The sequence below is a fragment of the Melanostigma gelatinosum genome, assembly GCF_949748355.1.
Source record: "Melanostigma gelatinosum genome assembly, chromosome: 20".
Classification (NCBI taxonomy): Eukaryota; Metazoa; Chordata; class Actinopteri; order Perciformes; family Zoarcidae; genus Melanostigma; species Melanostigma gelatinosum.
In genome coordinates, this window is record NC_136653.1 from 5,202,322 (window position 1) to 5,224,923 (window position 22,602).

At 46.5% G+C, this 22,602-nt stretch overlaps 1 protein-coding gene across 1 annotated transcript in view; it reads left to right on the top strand.

Moving 5' to 3' along the window:
* Nucleotides 1-1,092: 1,092 nt before the first annotated feature.
* znf438 (zinc finger protein 438) overlaps nucleotides 1,093-22,602 on the top strand; it is a 46,043-nt gene continuing 24,533 nt past the window's right edge. The window contains exon 1 of the mRNA XM_079291906.1: nucleotides 1,093-1,179. The gene's annotated coding sequence lies outside the window, so the exon portion shown is untranslated. The remainder of the gene's footprint in view (nucleotides 1,180-22,602) is intronic.

Here is a 22,602-nt window from a genome sequence, read left to right on the forward strand (position 1 = left end):
GCAAAACATAGGGTCGGTGGTTAACACAAGCTTAAGAGCTTTTAACGTTTTGATCTACAACATAAAACGCTTCAGTAAATCTCGTGAATTTTGAAGCTTCTACGTGTATTAAAAGTGTCTGGATGGCACTACAGCACGTGATCAGGCCGAACACTAGCTCGCCTGCACAGCCTCATTGTGTATACATGGCGTCATTTGTTTGTATCTTAATGTTAGCTTTCTACTTCTGCCGATTGCATTTAGGCTTAAAATAATCTGAAAAGTGCTGATCATTTGTGAAGATTATCTCGCTGTACAAATCGTGTAAGCGTCATAGACTTGTGTTTGCTCCAGAGGTTATTTTGTGCAATAATTCAAAATCCGATGTTGCTTCTTGTCGAGGGAACTATAGTGCAATGTTTACTTCCGGGTTTGGCCTACAAAAATACGTCATTCCTGCAGCAGTCTAATGTACTTCCATAAAGTTGAGGGACTTGTCATAGACATTAAAATAATTAGTAAAGTCGCAGGAGAGAGCCTTTAATTCACATTTAAACGCAGGACATTTGCTACTTTTACTGTAAAAGAAAGAACCGAATACTTCTTCCACCGCGTCTTGTTTGTGTTATTCTGCCGTCACATCATTAAGTCGGCTTATGTTTGTGTGTGTGTGCCCGCAGTGTTACGGCACCGTTACGTTATTGTTTATAACGTGTTAAAGCCATCTGCCATGACCGCTCTGACGTATGTGACGTCCTCGCAGCTGTCCGTCAGTGACAGCCCCGTGATGTGCAGCTACAGGTCACTACTAAGCCGCTCATTGGCTGCATTGACCGAGCAGAGCAAAGTAGGTCCCCGGGATTTTACGGACCGTACCATTCTTGCCTACACGGGGTTTCACCGGGAAACAGGGACCGCGGAATGTTACTTCACCACCGCCTGAACCACACATAGCTTACTGAAGCACAATTTGTCACTTGTTTGAATCCATTGAATTATTTTAAAACGCATTAAAATGAGAAATTGCCATAGATTAATAACTCTGTCATATTTGTTCCACCCGCTGGATCAAGTTGACGGTTTGGCTCATAAATGGCTGGAGAGAAACATTTATGAGGATCGACGGTATTACCAGGTATTTACGACAAAATGAGCGCGTCGTAGCTTGAAGGCGCTTCCTCCACATAGCTGGGGATCCAGGTGAGCCGTGTTTAAAGTTAATCCAGCATTTAACACTCAGCCCGCCGCTGCGAAGAGAGAGAAAACGCAGCCGAACGGCGCTCGTTTGCAATGTTATCACGGTAGCGTTTACATGCAGCAGCTCGGAGCTTTAGCTTTAGCTCTGCGTTTACAGGACGGAGACCAGCTGCAGACTCGTATAGCAGTCCACGCGGAGTGGTAGGGTTTGCGTGCAAGAGCACGCGCTACGAACAGCGGGGACACAAACGTATGGCCGTGTGTGTGCGTGTGTTTGTGTGCGTGTAGCTAACGCAGAGCAGGCCTGCGGCTAACCCTGCAGCTGTGCTCTCGGCGCATTAACCCGTCATCAGACTTGGGCTCCCCGCAGTGATATCTACACACGCACATCAGCGACATGTGAGAAGATGCGCAGAATACAGACGTTGCACTGACTGTTCTCGTGCTGTGCGAAACAACCTCACTTCTGTCCCCCAACTGTCCTCCTGCATGCCAGCAGTGCTGGATGTGCACCTGTACGTTGTATGGACGTGAACCTCAAGTTGGGTTTGTGCTCTCTTCTTTTAAAAGGCGTTGTGCATTAGGAGAGAGGTCATCTGTATTTACCATAAACGTAGTTATTATCAACATGAGGATTATTTCCAACTATGTGGTTGCTGTGGATATAATAACAAACACCTGTTGCCCACCTACAGCAGGAAAGCAAGAACTAAGAAAACAGAAGATGAAACCCAGTTATTATCTGATTGCAGTTTTAAAATAATTGAATGTATGCAGATGGAACCCAATGTTTGTGTAATTTGATGACATACTGTGATGTTGGCAGTAGTTTTTGTTTTGTTTGGGGCACTGTACGTTTCTTTTGTAAATTATTGCAAATGTGTTCCATTCAGATCTGCATCATAGTCTGCAGCCTGCAGCTGTAGGCGACACACATAGGAGGTGCTTATGTTTACGCTTTTGATACAGTTACTGTATCGTTAGTGATGCACCAGTCTGTTGCAGTCCTGACCCTACTAACACCACTCCTCATCAGCTGGAACTGGCTGTACTGGTTTACACTGTTGCTCAGCGTATTGCTGCGCTTCTCCGCCGGGAGGTCAAAGGTCAGCGGGGGCTTCGGGAGAGCTCTCCTGCAATGTTGCTTTTGTAGCTTGTTGCGCCACACGAGCCACCCTGAGAGCTCCGAGAGCATGATTTCATCTGGCTATGTTTAATTTTGGAGTGCTGATCTAGTGTCGGCGTAGAGGCCGTGTGACAATTCACGGTCCCACCCCGAGGTGTTCAAACCGGGTCGAGCTTTCAGATTAAACACCTTCTAAGAAGTTAAAAATGAGGAATGCGATCGTCTGTGGTGAACTGAAGACGGATCGTGGAAGAAGGAGAAAATTCCCCTCCAGTCCGTCCAATCTCTCTCACCGTGGCATCTGTTCCAGAGAGTGTTCTTGGTTTTCCTTTCCAGATGCAACAACTGTTTTTATTTTCACGCTCTGCTGAGGGCCAGTCTTTGTCCCATGAAAGATGCCGTGAAAGCAGGAAAAGTCTACTGAAACAGTTTGTTAAACTATGGTTTCACTTTGTTCAGCTATCACAAATTCAGAAGTGGGGGATTCCCCAGTACAAACACAAAAAGAGAGAGAATTCTGAGCCATTGGGGCTCTAGGGGTCTGGTGTCAACCTGACGTAGTTCGGTCTGCCTCGTGATACGGCAACATTATCACATTCACTGTTGCACCTTTTTGTTTTTGGTAGAAAAACACTGCTGTCTCAGCAATATTTTTTGCCGATGATGGAAAGCAGGTCACCACACAAATCGGCAAGCACTCTTTTTCGCATTGGGTAAAACTTTCACACTCATAACAGAAACTCCCACGGCACAGCCGACACCTACTCCATGCCGGCTCTTGATTATCTTAGTTAACAAATACTCTACGGCTCACTCTTTCTCTCCCCCACGCGCTCCGGTTTGACTGCGGTTGTCGTCATCTGTGGGGAATCCTGCTGTCTGTGTGTCGTGATTGGTTGGCTCTCAAAAACACCTTGTAAACTTCTCCAAAATAGAATATCTTAAAGGGCCAGTTCACTCGTTTTTTAAATTTATTTGGTATCTGTCATTTATATTTCTGCCAGTAAAGTGGATGTGAATGGTAATTTGTTTGCACTGCTCACATTACTTTCTTCCCCCTTGTATTTAACAGACAAATGTCCTTCCAGAAATAATGTCCAAGTGCACTACCAAGTGAGACTGGACTCGTGACCTCAGCGATCTTTAGATCCACAGAACATGATGTCGACAGTTCTCACTGCTACTTTCTAGTTTACAGAATTAGTCCCGAGGAGAACTAGAGCTGAAAGAGAGAAAATGATAATCAATGAATACCACAATTTCAAGCAAAAAATATTAGTTTCAGGTTCTCAAATGTGCAAGTTTGCATTGTTTCCTTGGTCTAACATTATGGTAAATGAAATATTTGTGGCTTTTGCGCTGTTTGTTGGACAAAACAAGACCCTGGAAGACGTCAGCTGTTGCTATGGAATGTTGTGATGGGTATTTGTCGCTGTATTAACCTCAGAGGGGAATATTTCAAAATCAAACCAAACATGCGTTCATGACTACGCCACTGGAGCTAAGTGGCAAAATATGTTTGTTTTTCTTGATTTGGGTGAAGTGGCCCTTTGATAAAAGGACAGACTCCACTTTCAGTGGCTGCTCTCCGTTTGCCTTGTGAGTGTGTCACGTTGTGTGAGTGCAGGTCACTTCAGTGCAGCAGAATAAACACACCGTAAGGTATGTTCCAGAGAGCGCCACCTCTCAAGTTTAGAAGCTCATCATACGCAGAAATCAGCTTTCATTCTGGCTCCAGTTCCATTCGCTGTTCTTCTCAGAGCAGAAAACCGGGTTAGCATACACACAGTTTTATTTGTTTAAACATTATTTACAGTCTCTGCTCTTTATAGATGATTCAGCGTGAGGAGCAACCTCCCTTCACACACACACACACACACACACACACACACAGAGCAGATTTTGACTGCGATGGCCTCCTCTATCTCGCAGCTCACTGTGGGAAAACGTCTCACACTTTAAGCGTCGTCGTTAAGCATGCGACCATTACGAGTGTAAGAGTCGCGCGGCGAGATGTCGTTCATCACCACAGTGTGAGTTTGAGGGGCTGGCATCCGGCGCCAAGCGCATCCCCGTGAGCGACGTGAGCGTTTGCTTTTGCCCGGCGAGCAGCTCCGGCATGGTTTCACATGTGGCTGGACGAGGAGGTCGGAAGTCGGGCAGAGGAAACTCGGATGCTTGTCTTAACATTTCCGTTCAATCATAACCAAGATTGTGTTACCGTAACACACAGACTTTCTTTCAATTCATTTTTTTAACTCTGGTGCCAACTCATTCCAGACTTTGAAGTGAAGCGATGGGCAATTATTAGTTCCCAAATATCTAAAATTTTGCACAAGGGGTGTGATAATACGGCCGAACATTCTGCAGAGTTGGTCGGACACTGATTGAGTTTAAATTCTGCTCTCAGGCTTGGCCTACTTTTTCCAATTATGTCATCTCCACATTGTGGGTATTGGTAAAACAAAACATGAACACGACGGCAAATTCAGCGCAGAATCCTCTGCCGTGTTAAGTTCTGCCACAAAATTAGAAAGTCCATCAGCTTGTTTAAGTCTAATTGATCGAAACCCTTGAAGTGGTCTTTCTTTTCTTTGAGTTACACCTGAATGCTAAGCAGCCGATATTCATCCCCGTCTGTTAAGTGCCGCCCGAAGATGTCATGAGCGGGGAGCAGAAGAACAAGCAAAGTGCATCTCCTGTCTGAATAATGAATGGAGAGCATATTGTGTTATGGAGGATGTGGTTCAGTAATAGTCTGGTGAACAGCGCTCTCTCTGCTAAACTGTTGGTCTTGCCAGACTCTTGCTTCCAAGGAAAGTGAATGAAAATGACACGTGAAGCCTAATGACTTGACGTTTTACTGGATTTGGAGGCTGCAGGCGGCGGGAGGCATGTTATAATATTAGATGCTGCTCCGAGCATTAGCATGGTTCCTGGCTACGTTCTACTTTTTGCAAACCATTTTGTCCGCGGCGTGCGTGCCGTCGTGTGCTTACGTAACGAGTGGACCTGAGCATCGGGCCTGTACGGGCGTAGCAACTGGCTGCTTGTCATTCCACTCTGTGATTACATCATAAGTTTCCACTAAAGTAAAAGTTAAGTCAGACCGTTTTTTAAAGTGTAGGATGGCTTTTCTAAATCTGGTTCGGGAAGTGAGAGAGCAACTCCTGCCGAGGTGCCCTTGAGCAAGGCCGGAAACCCCCAAGCTGCCCGCAAGTGAGGAGCCGGCCGTTCCGAACACATTGTGTGCTGAAGTGAATGAAGGCTTTTAAAAAGGGAAGTCGTGTTCAACCACTATCAGAAAAGGCCCCGCTGTAAGAGTTCTCGCAATCAAGTGCTTTTTTTTTCATCATTTCCTGTTTCTGTGCAGCATATTTTAAATGTCTACGTAGTGATACTTTGGGATTGTTGGTTTTTCAGCAGGGAATTTCTTCAAAGCTCTGTTTTTCTCGAAGGGGACTTTCTCTTTGTGTAATGAGTTATAAAAAAGATCTTTTCCAGTAAAGTATTAGTATAAATAACTGAAAATGTTTTGCCTTTAATAATGTTATTACTCTGCTTATTGCTTTTCTTTTTACTAGAGCTACGATCAATGGAATAATCGATCAGTGGATCGACAGAAAATTAAACGGCAGCAATTTAGACAATCAATGAATATAAAAAAGCAACATATCGGCATCTGACTATTGTTTGAAGACGGTCTTCACAGGGAGTGACACCTTAAGATCAGCTAGACCCAAATTAAGACCGTGATCATGTCAGTAATGGTGTTATGAAGTGGTGCATATTAACTGTAATGAAGGGATTCTCTGTTGCTGCAGGGACAGGTTAGTTCCTGGTTTAAAGGTTTGGGTCTGTACGTAGAGGTGTGTGTTTATTTATGACTGCCAGGCAAAATTTTCTCAATTAGCTTCAGACATTTGGGAAAATCCAAGTGGTTTTGGGCCGACGCGTGTTTATGCTGTCTGAGACAGCGCTGCGCATGAGGAACCCGAGCCTGCTCCTCTGCGGTCCCTCCCACGGCAGCGTGACAGGCAGCAGAGAGGCGTTCACTTTCATCCCAAATATACCGTGTAGAGTCTCACACGCTTTGGCGTGGCTTTCTTCCAAACACATTTGTGTGTCTCTCTTTCTCTCTCTCCATCCCACAGCTATGATTTTGGCATCAGGGTTGCACCCACTCTCTCCCTCCGGCCCGGGATCATGTTACCCTGCCATTAGTCAGTCGTTCCCCCCTCGACTGTGCTCTATGTCAGGCGTAGCGGAGCCTGCCTGCCTCCCTGGACCACAGCTCAACCACAGACTCCCCTGGTCAGTGGAGCCGCTCCAGCTATGGCACGGACTCCCTGGAAAATGATGCAGAGCAGCGAGACTAGCTGCAGTTTTACAGCTGTATTTTCAATTTAACACTGGGTGAAGGAAACTCCTCTACTGCAGGACAAATGGGTTACACCCACAACCCAAGAGTGTTCACCGGCGAGGCCGTGAGCTGCACTACTACTACAACAAGCCCGGCCCCTTCCGTGTACCATGCGTCACCAGTCCGGTGATTTGTGGGCCCTCATCGTTTTATAGTTATGTAATGCCGGATCCCCTTGACGAGTAAAACCTCTTGTTAAACCCCCCACGCCGCCCCATTCCCATAAAAGTGAGTGATGCAGGCTGTGGTGCTATCCCGTTGTGGTCGGCCTGGCTCCCTATACGGCACGTGTCACTGGGGTGGAATGGGGCTCCGTACAGGTGGCATGACACTGCAGAAATTCCACTGACTTGGCTTTATTGCTTGATTAATGCACGCAGCGCAAAGCTGCTGAATCTGCGTGGGATCCTATAGGTCTAATTTACGAGTCAGTGAAGGTGTATACCTGCGTCTCTCCGCCTGTGCCCTTTTCATAGGGTGTCAACTTTTATAGAGGCTACAGCATCCTCCTCCTATTAAGCCTGTCGTGCACTCTAGTGGAGCCATAACTCCACCCTCTGCTCCCGCCAAGCTCTCGGCTCCTCAGTAATTTATTTAGGGTCCGACGTCTGTGCGTCCTGCTAGATGCACGGCTATCGCATCGCGGGCCCGCTCAGGCTAGGCTACTCCTCTCTAATTGAAAGGGAAGCAGGCATTTTCTGGAGGCCAGTGGCGTGTGCGACGCTCGTCCCTCTGCTTGTTTTACAGTAATGAGACATCTGGGGGGGGGGGGGGGGGGGGCTGGAGAGCAGAGCTGTTTGGAGAGGGAGAAGCAGCTCCAGAGCCCTCTGGCTTACAGGGCTGTCAGACACAACAACGGAGCTGACTGCGTGTTTACTCGTGTCTGTTCGTGGCTGTTTTTGTTCTGCTCCAACACCATCTCGGCAACACTAGTCTCAGTCGCCAAGCTAATGTTAGGTGAGATTTATTTCATTGGAACGAATAGTAACATATAGGCCAAGGGTAAGGCTATTTAAAGGTCTGGTAGAGAGAGTCTACTAATGTTCGGCTCACGTGACCCGTCATCTCCACTATAAAGCAGGGTATGAGATGTGGCGCTGCCACTGCAAATTATTATTACTTCAGATAGAAGTTCTGTTTTTTTTTCACCATTCCAAGGCCTGAAAACAGGATTGAATATATTGGATACTGTTACATGCCCAGCTTATTTTTGCCCACTAAACAAAAGCCTTGTGAATGCAGCGTGCCGTCCGTCACCGGGAAGTGCGGCCTTTGTGAGCCATAAAATGTATGATCGAATGAAAAATCGCCAACGTTACTTTTTCAACTTAATTAGTTAACTCCATCCTTGAGGTTAGCGCTAGCTCTCTGCTTTGGGATTGGGACTTATTCAATTCTTAAAGTACCGGTACTAATAAAATGGGATATCGTACCATTTTTAAACAGCAGTGTATGATACCTTTTCTAGAATCAGTATACTGTGCAACACTATCAAACACATGAACATTATGTTGCCCCTAAATTGTGCCAGCCCCTGTCTTCCAATGTGCCTTCATTGCTGCTTCTTTCTTGTACCATTCCAGTTTTATACAGCAACATTTGTTTTAGTTTATGGCTACACCCTGACAGGGTGTAGTTTTATGGCACTCAGAGTTATGTATAGATAAATGTCTGGTGGTCCTGGCTGAACACAGTGCTCGAGTGGTACAAACACGAAGGCCAGTCGCAGTGGCATTCAGTAAATATTCTTAGCTTTTAGCTCGTCCTGCCACCTTGTCTGTGTGCCCAACGCTTCAAGCAGCCATGCTAACTGGCCTTGCATTGCCCGTTTCACACAGCAAAGTTGACCTGGCGGTGCATTAAGGCCGGTTTGCAGTTACACTCCAGATCCAGTTGGACACGCTAAGCCCTCGACAGCTCACCAGAGACCTCTAAATTACTGCTTTTCACGGGCAGAAAAGCACCTCTCATGTTTGAGGGGAGGAGAAATGGTTTGCAAATCTTATATCTTTGCACTTGTAGAGTAAAACCAATCACGTGTACGCTCCACACGTTTGATCCTACTCGGGAAAGTATACGGTCACTCTCCGAAAAGGTACAAAGTTGACGAACCGTGGCAAAGGTACTTGAGAGGTTTAAGGTTAATACTAAACTGCTGTAATCCATTATTTGGTTGGTTTGAGAGCAGAGATAGCAATGGTTCAGCATGTAACTGTCAGTACTAAATGATTGCTTATTTCCTGCCAGAGTAGGAGGGGAGGTGGTGAGGGAGTAATAGCAAGCAGCTGCCTCAGCTGGACCTTACCGTTCCTTTCTGTCAGCCTGGTGTTCGCTCCAGCTAGCCCGCGTGCCAAAACACCTACTTGTGCTCAAGCTCCGCGCCGCCCATTCGAGAGACTAACCGACGAAGGTGACTGTGAGCAAAAAGCTCGATCCGCCTCGATGAGCAACGACTTCCCGCGAGGCCTTGTTGGAGTGAGCAGTACGAACAAAATGAAAAGCGGCATTGTTTGTCCAGCGAGTTCACCCAATGCCCGCTGCGTATGACGATCCTTTTTTACATTTTTTTATCCTGTGGCTTTGCTTTGTGATTAGCTAAACGCCCGATCGATCCCCCAGGTTGAGGTAGCCGGAAGGAAGGAGCCATATTTATCCCGTAGCGAGCAGGAGCTTGCAGGATGGTGCACCGGCTGTCCCTCTTTTCATTGGTAAAACGATAAACGTAAATCTGTGAAATGTGTCCGTGTGATATAAGTCAATAGGGGGGGGGGGGGCCGCACCACTCTCCTCCGGCGGTAGAAAATAGAGAGCCGGAGCTCTGTGGGGTTTGCTGACATTTGAGGAAAAATGGTATAAAAAAAAGCTCTCCTTCAACAAAGGGAGACGGTGTCACAAGTGCAGGATTGTTGCTCTAAAACTGGGAGCGAGGATCCGGGAGCTTCAGAGGAGCCCCCCCCCCCCCCAGCAACGCGGAGGGACCGTGTATAGGGCTAATTCACGGCTAATTAACCAAGTAATTAAGATCAGAATCTCTGCTCGGAGGAGGACTCTAAATGGTCTATACGTTCAAATAAGGGCATCAAACGGAAATCCTTTCCATTCATGAAAGGGGGTAAAATGAAAGCGTTCAGACCCTCTCCTCTGCTCTCAGCGTGTCACACGAGGGACATCCGTTGAAAAGAGACAGCCACTGTTACGGCGCGTTAAAGCCCTCGCGCCATCAGAAGCACTGTTCATAATGCATTCGCTATACATATTTCAACCTGAGTGAATTTATTTCAATAAATAATGTCACTCCAAGGACACGCTTCGATCTTTCCACGGCGGCCGCGCTGACTGTAAGCCACACCGTATTATCTCATTCCTCTGGTAGCAAATGATAGATTAACAAACAGTTTATAAACAGGGCGCCGAGCATCTCCACCGTTTTATCATCGCCGCACACTGCCGGAATAACCTCCCTTCATAATGGATGTATTCTCCAGGTTTATTCTGCTGCTACAAGCTGTGGGGATATCTATGGGTATGGCCATAATGTTGGGGTTTACTGGGGAAATTCATATAGTGGGCGATTTATGGCTGGGATTAGGGTTTTCTTGTAGTCAGTATTTAGGTGGTGCTGTCATTAGTTGCGGCTCTCTAAACGCTGCTCCTTGAGCAGAATGCTTCACTGGACTTTGAAGAGGGGCTGCAGCGCTCTCTCATGTCATGTCATGTAAGCGGCCTTGGGTCCCCTGAAAGGCGCTATATAAATTAAAGTTATTATTATTATTATTATTATGTTAACGGTCAGTGTTTGATTTCCACAAAGAAGACACTATAGGAGCCACTTTAATATAGCCACACTCCAGTCTTCTTCTTTTTTAAGGATGGCAGTGTTTGTTGGTCAGTGAGTCAGTCCATTACTCTGGAGCAGTGCTGCTCCTGTTGACGACCAGAGGATGGATCACCGTGACATTTTGCTCCGTTATTCATGGGTCTCAATGAACCCTGACCTTTACTCTAATGCCACCAGCAGGTCAAAGGTTCCACTCATTGAGTGAAAACATGTTCTCCAAAGTTGGTTTCCAAACTGTACAGTAGTTTATAAAAACGAAACGGAAGAAACGCACTATATGTAAAACTGAAATGGGAAGTAGAACTGAACGTTGAACTGTCGAAGAGTGATTGGCATTCCATGTGTAGAACGCAACAAACATCCACCAGCTCTAGAAGATGGAGGGAATTCGGTTGGAAGAACTTAATCCGCTTTTTTATAACACCCCACATAAAACACAAACGGTTGGGTAAAGAGCAGCCATGCTGGAGACAGTGTGGGCAGATGAATGCTAACTACTGTTGGGAACGTAAAGGAGCGTGTTTGGGTTATCAGCATTTAAGAAACTGAATTCTTGACATCAATAGAATTATTAATGTATGTAACAATTATTAATGATTACTAATAACAACGGGGCACCACCCTGCGGACAGGGACCAATAACCAAACGATAAAACTAAGTCTCATAATTAGTGGCCACTCGTAATGTCAATAGTCGGGTGCGACTACACATTCAGTGACAGTGAAGGGTTGAATTCGAGCACAGACTACTAGATACAGTTTCATCAAATACATATGCACAAGTAATCACAGACGACTGCTCCTTAAAGTATAACAGAGTTTATTAAATCAAAATAATAAATTATCAAATCAATTAATATAGCAACCAACAAACGTTATCATACAATTTTATATGCCTAACTAAAGAATGAATAAAATGGATGAGGGTGTATGTCTGTGTGTGTGTGTGTGTGTGTATGTCTGTGTGTGTAAAGAAAGGAGAGTCTTAAAGCTACAGCTAAAGACTACAAAGATGGCGGCGTCGAGTGACGCGGACCGAAAGGGGAGGGGCCTTAAGATACTACAGCTAAACTACCACCAGATGGCGGAGTCGAGTCACTCGGACAAAATGGCGGTGAGACTGCTGTATGTAATCACGTGTGCCGATGCACACGTGTGTTGTGAGGCGATCGTTTGAACGGGGATTCCCCAGGGGCAGAGATGGGAGCTGTGTGTGTGCGTGTTACGTGAGAGGAGGAAGAAAAGAAAAAAGGATCACGGATGCGGATTCGTTACGCGGGCTGAGTGGGCCTTTACTCAGCGTGGAACACTGTCGTTTCGACCAGCGAAATGGCTTGTGACCTGACAGGGTTTGATGAGGGTTTGATGGTTTGAGGGCCGCGGCTCCCTCGTGGCCCTCAAACCAGTCGGTTGCCAGCGTCGTGCTGGAGGTAGGAGGCTGGTGTGTCTTCATATGTCCAAGGACGGGTCCCAGGGCGAAGAGAGCGTTGTGTGCTCCCTGTTCGACGGAGGTCGAAGGGAAAAAGCAAGGAGGTGTGATCTGCAGGCAGTTTTGTTGGACAGTGGTTGAACCACAGGGGTCCTGGGGTCTCTTGGCCTTCGGCCAATGAGATTGCAGCGGTGCATTCAGGTGACTTCAGGAACCATAGTTTTTTGGGGGGGGAAATTCACACCCTAGTGTGAAATTCATTCAGAGGAGGTTTGCTCTCATCAAACTACAAATCAGGATGAAACCTTCGCTTGAAAAAGGGAAGGCCTGATTCTCTTTGTTCACAGCACATGTTGAAGCCATATGGTCAGACCCCAACATCACTCACACATGTTCTGGACATGTATAAAAATACAAGCATTCTGGGACAGAGTTATTCAGACTGGAGGAGATTCTATGCTGCAAGATTCCCAGGGACCCCCGGATTGTGTTCCTGGGAATGATACCTGGCGACATAATTCAAAAATACTTCTATCTCTTTAAAATCCTGACACTCATGTAAAAAGGCCATCACAAGGAGCTGGTTGAAAAGTGACCCTCCAAGTCCAGGACAGTGGCTGGACGTTGTGGAGGAAATATATTCTATGGAAAAATTGAGTCTTTTTCTAAGGATCAAATGGGGGGGGGGGAAGCAATCTGACAATGTTTGCATGTCCTGTTGTAACCTGGGTGCCGTACATATGTGTATGCATGCACCATGTCAGTAATCAGAATTCTGGCAAACCCCTTGTATGTAACCATGGCTTGGTTTGTGTGTCTGGGTCAGAAGAGGAGGGAATAGGCCTCTTACAGTGGAACTTACTGGTTCTCTGCTCAGGGTACAAAGCAAACCCCTGTTTCCTGAGCTGTCTTGTGCAATTTGTGCTGAGCTCAGTGCAGCTCCGGAACATTTCCACTTATGTTTCACCTCTGTCCATACGCTCTGTCAGAAGACACACCAGGTCGAGACTGTGATGGGAAAATCCAAGCTGATGAGTTTAGAGGCCACTACCTTTATTATTTTTCAGTGCTTTTCTTGTATCACATTTGAGCCCTGGGTCTTCACACATCAACTTTCTGAGCGAGGATGTAGGTAGAGATCAAAACAGTGTTACTCTCAAGAGAAGTGAAACTTTCTTTTCAGGTTCTTAAAAAAAGTCGTGCTAAATTAAGCATTTGTAAAAATCTAGTATACCTATTAATGCCAACGTGCTGCCTTTCAGGTTGCAGCCGAAATTCGTCACATAACCCAAATCACTTCCTCTTCTCCTTCCTCTCAGGCAGGAAAGGGTTACTCTCCACGTTTCCTGTCCAATTCCCAGAGCTCCGGCTACGTTCTGATTGCTTTCTTGATGTTAAACATTCCCAGGCTCCTATAACCTTCTAGCTTGCCTCGACCGTCCAAGAGCCGTCCCAGGTGAACGAGTGGGCGAACCTCCTGTTTTTAAGGATAAAATCTCAAAAAATTCTCACAGGGGGTGGGAGACTGGAGGGAGAGGGGCAGGGGGACGTGGGATGGGAAAGCATTTTTTTCTTTGCATTCCGTTCGGTTGGTGTAAGGCTGTGGGAAAGCATGTTTTCCCAACCATGGTTCGTTTGACACAGCCTGTCCCGGGAAGTAAGGCTGTGCTCGAGCTGAAGGTTTGATCGTGAAAAAGCCAGGCCCGGCATGTAGACCCATTTAAAGAGCGAGGGAATAAATAAATACGAGTCAGTCAACTTCAGGAACACGCTTCTCTGACTCTCTGGATATCGAGGTTAACACGTGCTTCCCTTTTAAAACGTCACCTCTTTTATATTTTCTTCCACGGCTCCTTCCCACTCACTTCCTTCCCTCCCGAGACAGCTGATCGACGGCTGAGTTATGGTATCTCGCCTGAGTCAGCGGAGCCTTCGCATCAGTCATGAAACAAACGGGATCCAGATTGAACTAACACGCCTGCGTGGAGGCTGCGATGTGGATGTGACCCAGGGGCAGAGCTGGGCCAAGCCGGACTATATTTAGCCCAGCGTTGCGCAGGCTAATTGCCCTCCCAGGCCTAATCATTTCCAGGCTCTGCAGCTCACAAATGACTGGAGGGGAGGCCAAACACCCACTAACCTCATGTTAAAAAGACGCAGGATCAATGGGGCTGTCGGAGGGCTCCGCAGACAAGACGAATTAGCACAATATCCATCCTCCCCGTATGCTATTAGATGTTCTGTATGCGGATCGTAGAGTTCAGTGTTGCTGTCCGCCGTTGTGTATTAATTGAATATGTGTTCCTGTTACTGTATCAGTCATTTGAAGAGCTTTGGCAGCATCCTCCACAGGCGACACTGGGAGGCTGTCTTCAGGTTATCCCTGCTTCTGAATGATAAATCCCTCCGCTGCTGCCTCCCACAGCCAGCTTAGCTCCTCCACGTGAGCCTAGCCCGGGCTGAAAAGAGAAAAGCACCAGTGCCTCGGAAGCTCTCCTTAGCTGCGGAGTTTGGTTGGTGGAAAAAGTTTACACCCCCCTCTTATGTGTGAGTTCCTGTTCGTGTCAAGTTGCGTACGTTTCCTGTGTGGTTCCTGTCCCCGAGACTTGCCCAGGTTATACAGCGGGCACATGAAGGCCCGGGTCAGAGGGTGAGGGGATGGAAGGGTAAACAGCTCGCCTCTCTGCCTGAAAACCAGCCCAAAGCTTCCTTCCTGGTCTAGTTCCCAAAGGCATGCTGGGAAACTATTTTTTCCAACCAGTACAAAGACCAGGTGGATAGCCAATGGTGAAAAGGATGATGTCTTGCTGCTGCTGGCCCCACCTGTATGATCTGTCCTTAAAGCCAGTCGCTGTGTCGCCATCTTTAGCATTTTAAAATGTCTCATTGCTAACATAACGAGGGGCCCCATCTTCTCGACACAAATGCGGCCTCTGCTAACGAGTGCAGCATTGAGTTTGGATACAGCGTGGTCACAGAGATTTAGTGGTGGTGACGGTCTTGCTCGGATTACCTAGATGTTTGTGACTGTTTGGTTCTTCAGACAGCAAAACAAACCACGTACTGACTAATATACATCGAGACAATTCACAAACAATCAGTTCTATTTGTTAATCTAATCCACAGGCAGTAAATTGATTTATTTTTCTCAAATTAAGAAATTAGTGATATGATGTTTTTGAGAAATTGGTAGCTATAATTGTCACCAGTCTTATGGTGTATGAGGACAACTCGGTATCATCTTCAAGCCGTTGTGTCGTTGAATAGTCTCCTAATTAGGCTCGGCTATCGTGAAGGCTGAAATCCTTCAAACATTTGCCTCCGTATCTTGGAGGCCGTAGGCTGCGCAGTCAAAAGGTGAGCTGAGAGCCAGAGGAGGAGGGACAGAAAGAATAAGTCAACTGTGTTTGTCAGCTTTTTAAACCCCTGAAATTGATTCTTCTTCTGCGCTCTTTATTCTAATGACACGCTAATCCTCCCCTTCCCCTCTTTTATAAATAGAGCCTCTTATTTTCCCAGCTCCGCCGTGCACTGCTTCTGAAAATTAGCACTCGTGATGAGTCTGCGCTCTCGCCAATCAATTTGCCACCAAGTCCCTCCAAAAAGGTTACCTGTGGCAACCAAGCCGCGGCCACGTAACTTAGAATTTTGCCCTCTCCTGCCAATTACCATTCAGCCCGTTAAATGAACGGCCCTGTCTGGAGAATCAGCTGAATGAAATGACAAAAAATATTGAGCTGAATAGTTCCGTGATTTCAGGGCGTTTGTCACGGGGCGAGGAGGCTGATTGGTGCAGGTGGTGCACAGGGATAAAGGAGGCGTGTCAGCCCTCGGGGCTACTTTAATCATATTAGTAGAGATCCGCTTATTTATGAGGACCTAAGTTATTCATGCTCGGCACCGGCTATCCATCACGACAGCTAGGCTGGCTCACTGTAGCATGCAACAGTCACGGAGCGGAGTTGTGCTGCTACCAGAGTAGCTGATAATCACACTCTTTAGTCATCCACTACTGTAAGGCAAGGCAAGGCAAGTTTATTTGTATAGCACATTTCAACAACAAGGTAATTCAAAGTGCTTCACATGAAAGCATAAAGGCAAAAGTAAAGGAGATTTAAAACATACATTGAAACAATAATCGATGTCTCCCTGAGACATTACGCTGCACGCATTCAACCATACACTGCCGCAATTCTGCAATTACTCGCACACAAACCACGTCTGGAAAAGATCTCTGCCGATCTGCATTTTATAGTGTACGCCTTGCACGAACTCGGTCCCGGAGGAAATGGCGATATATTGTGCACTCCTTTTAAAACCATTAAAAGCATCAAAACATAAGGCAAAAGAAAAGGAGATTTAACAGCAATTAAGAACAGTGTAGGAAATAAAATACAGTAGTAAAATACAGAAATGCAGAAATTGATGCATATATTAATTGAATGTGGTTCAATTAAAGGCAGCAGCAAACAGAAAAGTCTTCAATCTTGATTTAAATGAGCTCTCTGTAATATTGTTATTTATTAATTATTATTAAGTTATTAATACTGTAATATTCATTCGGATCATAACGCAGGATTATTATGCCGGCGATTGGCCTGCCTGTTCTCCTTTTGACCAAGTACCTGCTGTTTTTGTTTTGGTGTAGCAGTTCCCTCTGATTTCCCCTCCCGCCACCCTCCTTTTGTTCGCATGCTTGGAACGATGTAGTTGGTAAAATGCATCGAAAGGCAAAAGTTTTTTGTAGCTGTTCAAAAGGTGCTAGAATGAGATAAAGGTGCTTGAATACTGCTTGTCAGATGGTACCCCGCACCTTTCCGGAGTCAAAGTTAGGTGATGTTCGTCAATTTTTTGTACTGAAACTGACAATCTGATGATCACATTTTACAATTGACGGCCGGCTGTTACCCCTCACACGGTCAACACATCATATGAACTAGTTCTTTTCCACGCCTGTATGCGGTCTCTCCTCGAAGAAGACCTTCACCGTGTTGCACTTGGTTGTGCACAAAACAACTGACCCCAATGCATCAGGCAACGGTGCTCTTTTGGCAAATCAAGTGTTTCTTTTGCTTTTTTAACTTTTTTTTTGTTCATGCTGTGCTACTTTCGGTCTCCATGGCCAGTAAAGAGATCCAGCTCAACAAGACATACTGCCCCGACCGTCGATGAGACCTCACCTGCTAGGCCTCGCAGTGACAGGTTGAGAACAAGTAGCATTGGACCTTTGACCTTCTGAACTCTCCCTTTTGAAAAGTGTTCTGGATGTTTCCTAAATTTCTGAAAAATGTCATAAAACCGTATTCAGGAAAAAAAACCAAATATGAATATCCAGGCCTCTTGTTATGAAGAGCTAGGTCCTTTTTGCAGAAATACAAGAATGCACTCACGTGTTTCAAATCTAATTTGATTATGTTTTTCAGCTATTTTGATATATTTTGTTGTCGCAGCCCAACTGTGGGCTGTTTACCCCTTCGGCTCGTTCTGAGAAGACAAACAACATTAAGAAACCAGAAGGAAATCATAGTTTTAGGTCATGGAAGTGGTCCAACCCTGCTTTGAAAAGTCATGAGAAAGATGTGGAATTTATAATATCAAAGCTACAGTAGGTGGATGGGATGGAGAGGATGCACATGTGTTTTTAGATCCCACTTGATTTCATTTGCAGGTGATTATTTGTTCATCTGGCTTTGGTCTTGACGTTTGACAGACGTTACCTCTTTTGACTGTGGAGCCCCGGTGATAATGGCTTCATTTTGCACCGCAAAATACATCCGTGGAATTGGAGCGAACACACACACACACACACACACACACACACACACACACACACACACACAGGGCTTTATTGTGTGTTTGTGCTGCTGTTGGTGGCTGGGCAGGTCTGCGGTGTGTCTGGGTTGCTCTGATAGCGCTTGTTCCTTTTGAGGGCCCCAACATGCATGGATAACGACACCAGCCTCGTCCAGAGTCTGATCTCAGGCCAGCGCGAACCCGTCCAACGTCTCGGCTGCCAAGGACCTGGGCAGAATAGAGATACAGCCGCGGTTGATTGGTTGAGCACATCATCAGACGTGTAACACAGGCTTGATGGCTGATAGCGCCGGCCCTCCCTGCTCCGGCTCTTCGCTGGCACACAGCGATCCCTGGATGCGCCCTCGGAGGACGAGCCCACCCCTCTCGTCTCCCTCGTCTTCCCTTGATCTGCCTCAACCGGCTCCTCTCCCTCACCCTCCCCCCTACCAGTTCCCCTCTGTTCTTTCTGTGCCTCTCCCCCCCTCCCTTGAAAACCGTCTTTCTTCGCCTTCTCCCCTCCCAGTTTCTCGTGAGATCCACAGGGCCATATTTTTATCGCTTTTCTGCGGGTCCTGCGAGGGGAACCTTGAGGGTCTCAGTGGGATCAATTTAAAAGGGAAGAGCTTGTCTCTCCTCCTCTCCTTGGCCCTCTCGGCTGATTGGGTCCGCTCGCCAGGAACTTCCAGGCTTTTGATCTCAACCGCCCCCACCCACCCTCTGCTTGAAAGTTTTTGTCGGAGCGTGGCTCTAAAAAACAAAAAGAGAATAAAATCCTGTTCCACTTTCTGAGAAATGTGGGCCCCATCCCCGTTCTCTGCACCTGCGAGAGAGAGAGTGAAAGATTTGTAAACCCACTGGGTGGTACTCACAATCTATGGCGTGATTGACTTCTCCTTTGAAGATCTGAGAGCGATCCGTCTCTTCAGGTGGAGGTACGCCGAAGAGGACCCGCGGTCCTCGGGCAGCTCGCTTGAACAACCCGGTGAGAAGTTGCTGGGAGCCGTGTGGGGATCGGCTCTCTGTGTTACAAAGAGGAGAAAGGTACGAGGTGCTGCCTGGGAGCGCTCCCATGCTGAGCCTTCGTTGAGCCCTCCTTTGTACGACATGAAGGAACGGTGACTACAAGAGGGACTACATTAGACCAGTGATTCTTAACCATAGGGCCGCGGCCCATGATAGGGCCGCGGCCCATGATAGGGCCGCGGCCCATGATAGGGCCGCGGCCCATGATAGGGCCGCGGCCCATGATAGGGCCGCGGCCCATGATAGGGCCGCGGCCCATGATAGGGCCGCGGCCCATGATAGGGCCGCGGCCCATGATAGGGCCGCGGCCCATGATAGGGCCGCGGCCCATGATAGGGCCGCGGCCCATGATAGGGCCGCGGCCCATGATAGGGCCGCGAGGGCCATGGGACCGCATAGGTTATCAATTGAAGACACCAGAGATATCACTTTTATCCATGAGACGCTCAGACCCGACAACGTGCTAGCGGATGTTACCATGGAGCTACTGCCTTCAGAAAACGCTCGTACTTATAGTGCAAACCTTATCCTCCTCTTCCATAAGCCGTCAACCAACGTTTGCGTAACTGAGCTTTTCTCATTCTCGTTCGTGCGCTCGGTCGCAGCCATTAAGCACAGCAAGTCCGCTACTCACACACCATGTCTTCCACCATATATACATAGTTTTTGCAATTTGCAAAGGCTAAAAATAAAAGGAAAATAATATAATATCAAAATATAAAGGGAGAAACACCTTTAGTGTGTCAGAATATCATGTGGTTACCATGTGTCCATTTGGGTCTCCAAATGTCCTTTTAGAGCTCCGCCTGGATCTCTTCATGGAAGAAAGACTGTAGAATGGTCATACTTTGTCCAATCTTCTTCAGATTTGAGGCAGTTGTTCACTGATAGTGTAGTTGCAGCCCTATACTGTCCTTTACCTGTACAGATACAGCCACCGGCAGTTATTTATACTGAAAGATACTTTTTTATTTTATGCGGACAAAAATCTTAAATTTTTACTGACTCCAAAGGCCCACTGCTCTGTTTCTGTATGACCTACAGGTTGTCTGACACTTTTGATGCATATAAGTCAGTGTGGGCCCCGGGACACTTTGTACTTGAAAAGTTGGGCCCCGAGGTCAAAAAGGTTAAGAACCCCTGCATTAGACGACAATAACCAACCAGGGAGTGCTCTTTTCAGGCTTTTATGTTCCTGTTGGAAACCTAGAGCGCTGTTAATGGATAATCCAGGTTTATTACATTACATATTATCAACTTATTTTACTATTTGTCGCCATCATTCCAATCGGTTCTCATGTTGTATGGAATATGTATGGAATAAAACCCAGACCGTATCCTAGGTAGAAGAAGGCCACTTTCATGAAAATAAGACCCAAGTTGTAATAGATATAAAGAAACAACATTTTTCAGGCTTAGTTTAACGTCTGCAGCAAGTAATATTTCCTCAGCATATGATTATGTGAGTTTGTTGTGTAATAGAGGTGGTTTTCTGAGGAATGGGCAGTAGAAACACCTCCTCGGTCTCTTCTGTCTCCTGCCAGGTCACTGGAGGTCAGAAAGGCCCTACCTCACTGACCTCTCGTCTCTTGGGAAAACTCCAGTCATGACTCGGAATTCAAATTCAGAGTGAATTTAGCCCAACGTGGCCACAGGGTTTTTTAGCGCTTTTAGTTTTTTTTTTAGGCGGCGTCAAAAGAACATCACCCCGTCTCTCGCCAGTTGGCTGGAACCTGCAGCCGTCGTCTCCGCCGCCGAGCCGCTCGGAGAGGAACCTGACGGTTCGAGGCGGTTCGGTTACAGGCGCCTCTCTCGCCGTTAAGCAAAGCACCCCTCATTGTCAAGGCTCCTGGGTCCCTCGGTGATGACATCACCGGTGTAGTTCTGCACTAATTGAGGTTTAATGCTAGAGTAGAGAGAGCAGGGCTGTAATTTTCCCGCCCCGGCCTGGAATAGAGAAGACAGCTTTTCATGTGGTCCGGGTCTAATTTAGGCTGCGCTGCTGCAGCTGTGGGACACCTCACACTTTTGTGCTTCTCATTCTGCCTAGAAATAAAAAAAATCTAAAGTTTAAAAGCAGTTTGTTTATACAGTGATGTAAAGGACATGCCCAGACTTAGACGTACAGTAGTAGTGCTAGTCGATACACTGTTGCTAAGACATTAGAAGACTTTTCATCCAACAAAAACCACCAACGTTCCAAAGTAAGCCTGGAAGAAATAAATCCGTCCTCACCACCTCTGCCTAAAAACCGTTCTCCCTCTGAATGTAAAGCAACAGTGTAAAGCAACACAAATAGGCCCAACGTAGGCGGAGGAGGGGGAGCGCGAGGACGAAGCGGGCGTAATGTGAAGAGTGGCATTCTGTGTGTCATTACGCTGGCATGTCCACAGAGCCCGGGCGTAATCACATCCAGGCAAACAAACACGCGTCAGATGCACAGCTCGAGCTGCTCGTTATCCCTGCCGCCATATCGAGGCCCGTTTTAAGTGGAAAGCTTGAATCACAAGTGTAATCATTGACATTGCTAGCTGGTTACTGGACTGAGAGGGGGGGGGGGGGGCATCTGATAGCAGCAGGAGACCAGACAAGCTTAGGACTGTGTGGCCGTTACACTCTGTCTCTGGGGACAGACTGGAGACGGCTTGATGTTCCTTTTTCTTTCTACTCGTTTACTTCTGAAAGCAAAATACTGACGTCATTATTGATGCCATGACCATTAGAGAAGTAACCTGCAGCCCGTCTTTATAGACGTACAAGTTTGCAGTGGTACATTTACTAAAGTAATGTACTTTAGCACAGACTTGAGGTACTTGTGCTTTACTTGAGTATTTTCCATTTCATGCTACTTTTACTCCTCTACATTTCAGACTTCATTACATTTATTTAGACTTAAGTCATTCAGATTATTAATACAGAATATAACTAAAACTCTGTATTCTAGTGGATTAGGCTACCCAGCAGTATATTAAGTCATTCATATTCACTCCTACTTTACCAGCTGCAACATTAATCATTTTAATCCAACGATATACATTATTCTGAAATACTTTGACTTTTGTTACTTTTCAGTATACTTTGATGCTAATGCTTTGTACTCTTACATGAGTATTTATACAGCGTGGTACTTTTCACTGAGGTAAAATAGAGATGCCTGCCATCACAAATGTGTCCTAACAGATTGTACCATGAGAATAACTAAGGTATGTTTCATCATTCAAACCACAGAATTGTCCAATGTGCGAACTCTTGGAGCTGATCCAAACATCACTCACGGAGAGATGAGATGAAACAGAAGCTGCCTGGCAGCGGCTCGCTGTGATCAGCCCTCGTACGGAGGAGTTTGTGAGTGAACAGGAAAATAAGCCGGAGACGTGTCGTCGTGCATTTGGGTATCAGAGGCGCTGTAATGTACAGTGGCCTCGGGGTGTGATTTGGAAATGAAAGAGCGTTTTGTGATTAACTCTCAGCGCACACACACTGATCCATTGTAGCAGTCGGGTCTAGCTGGCCTCTGCTTGGGCCAAAGCCTGTTAACTCCGATTCAGAGCGTAGGGGCTGGTAATGAGCACTGTCAGAGAGAGCCGGCCGGGGTGGTTCTGCAACTTAACCATTGAATTCCCACTCGGTGTCAGCTGTGTTTTGTTTGGCATTTTTTCACTTTTGGTTTCGCTTTGCAGTCGGCGCAAATCCTGGACTTTGTGATTTAAAGTCGAGATGAAACCTCGATTTTGGCAGCTTAGCCATCACTATCTCTGTTTTTGCCACGTCATCATCTTGGTTTCTATTGT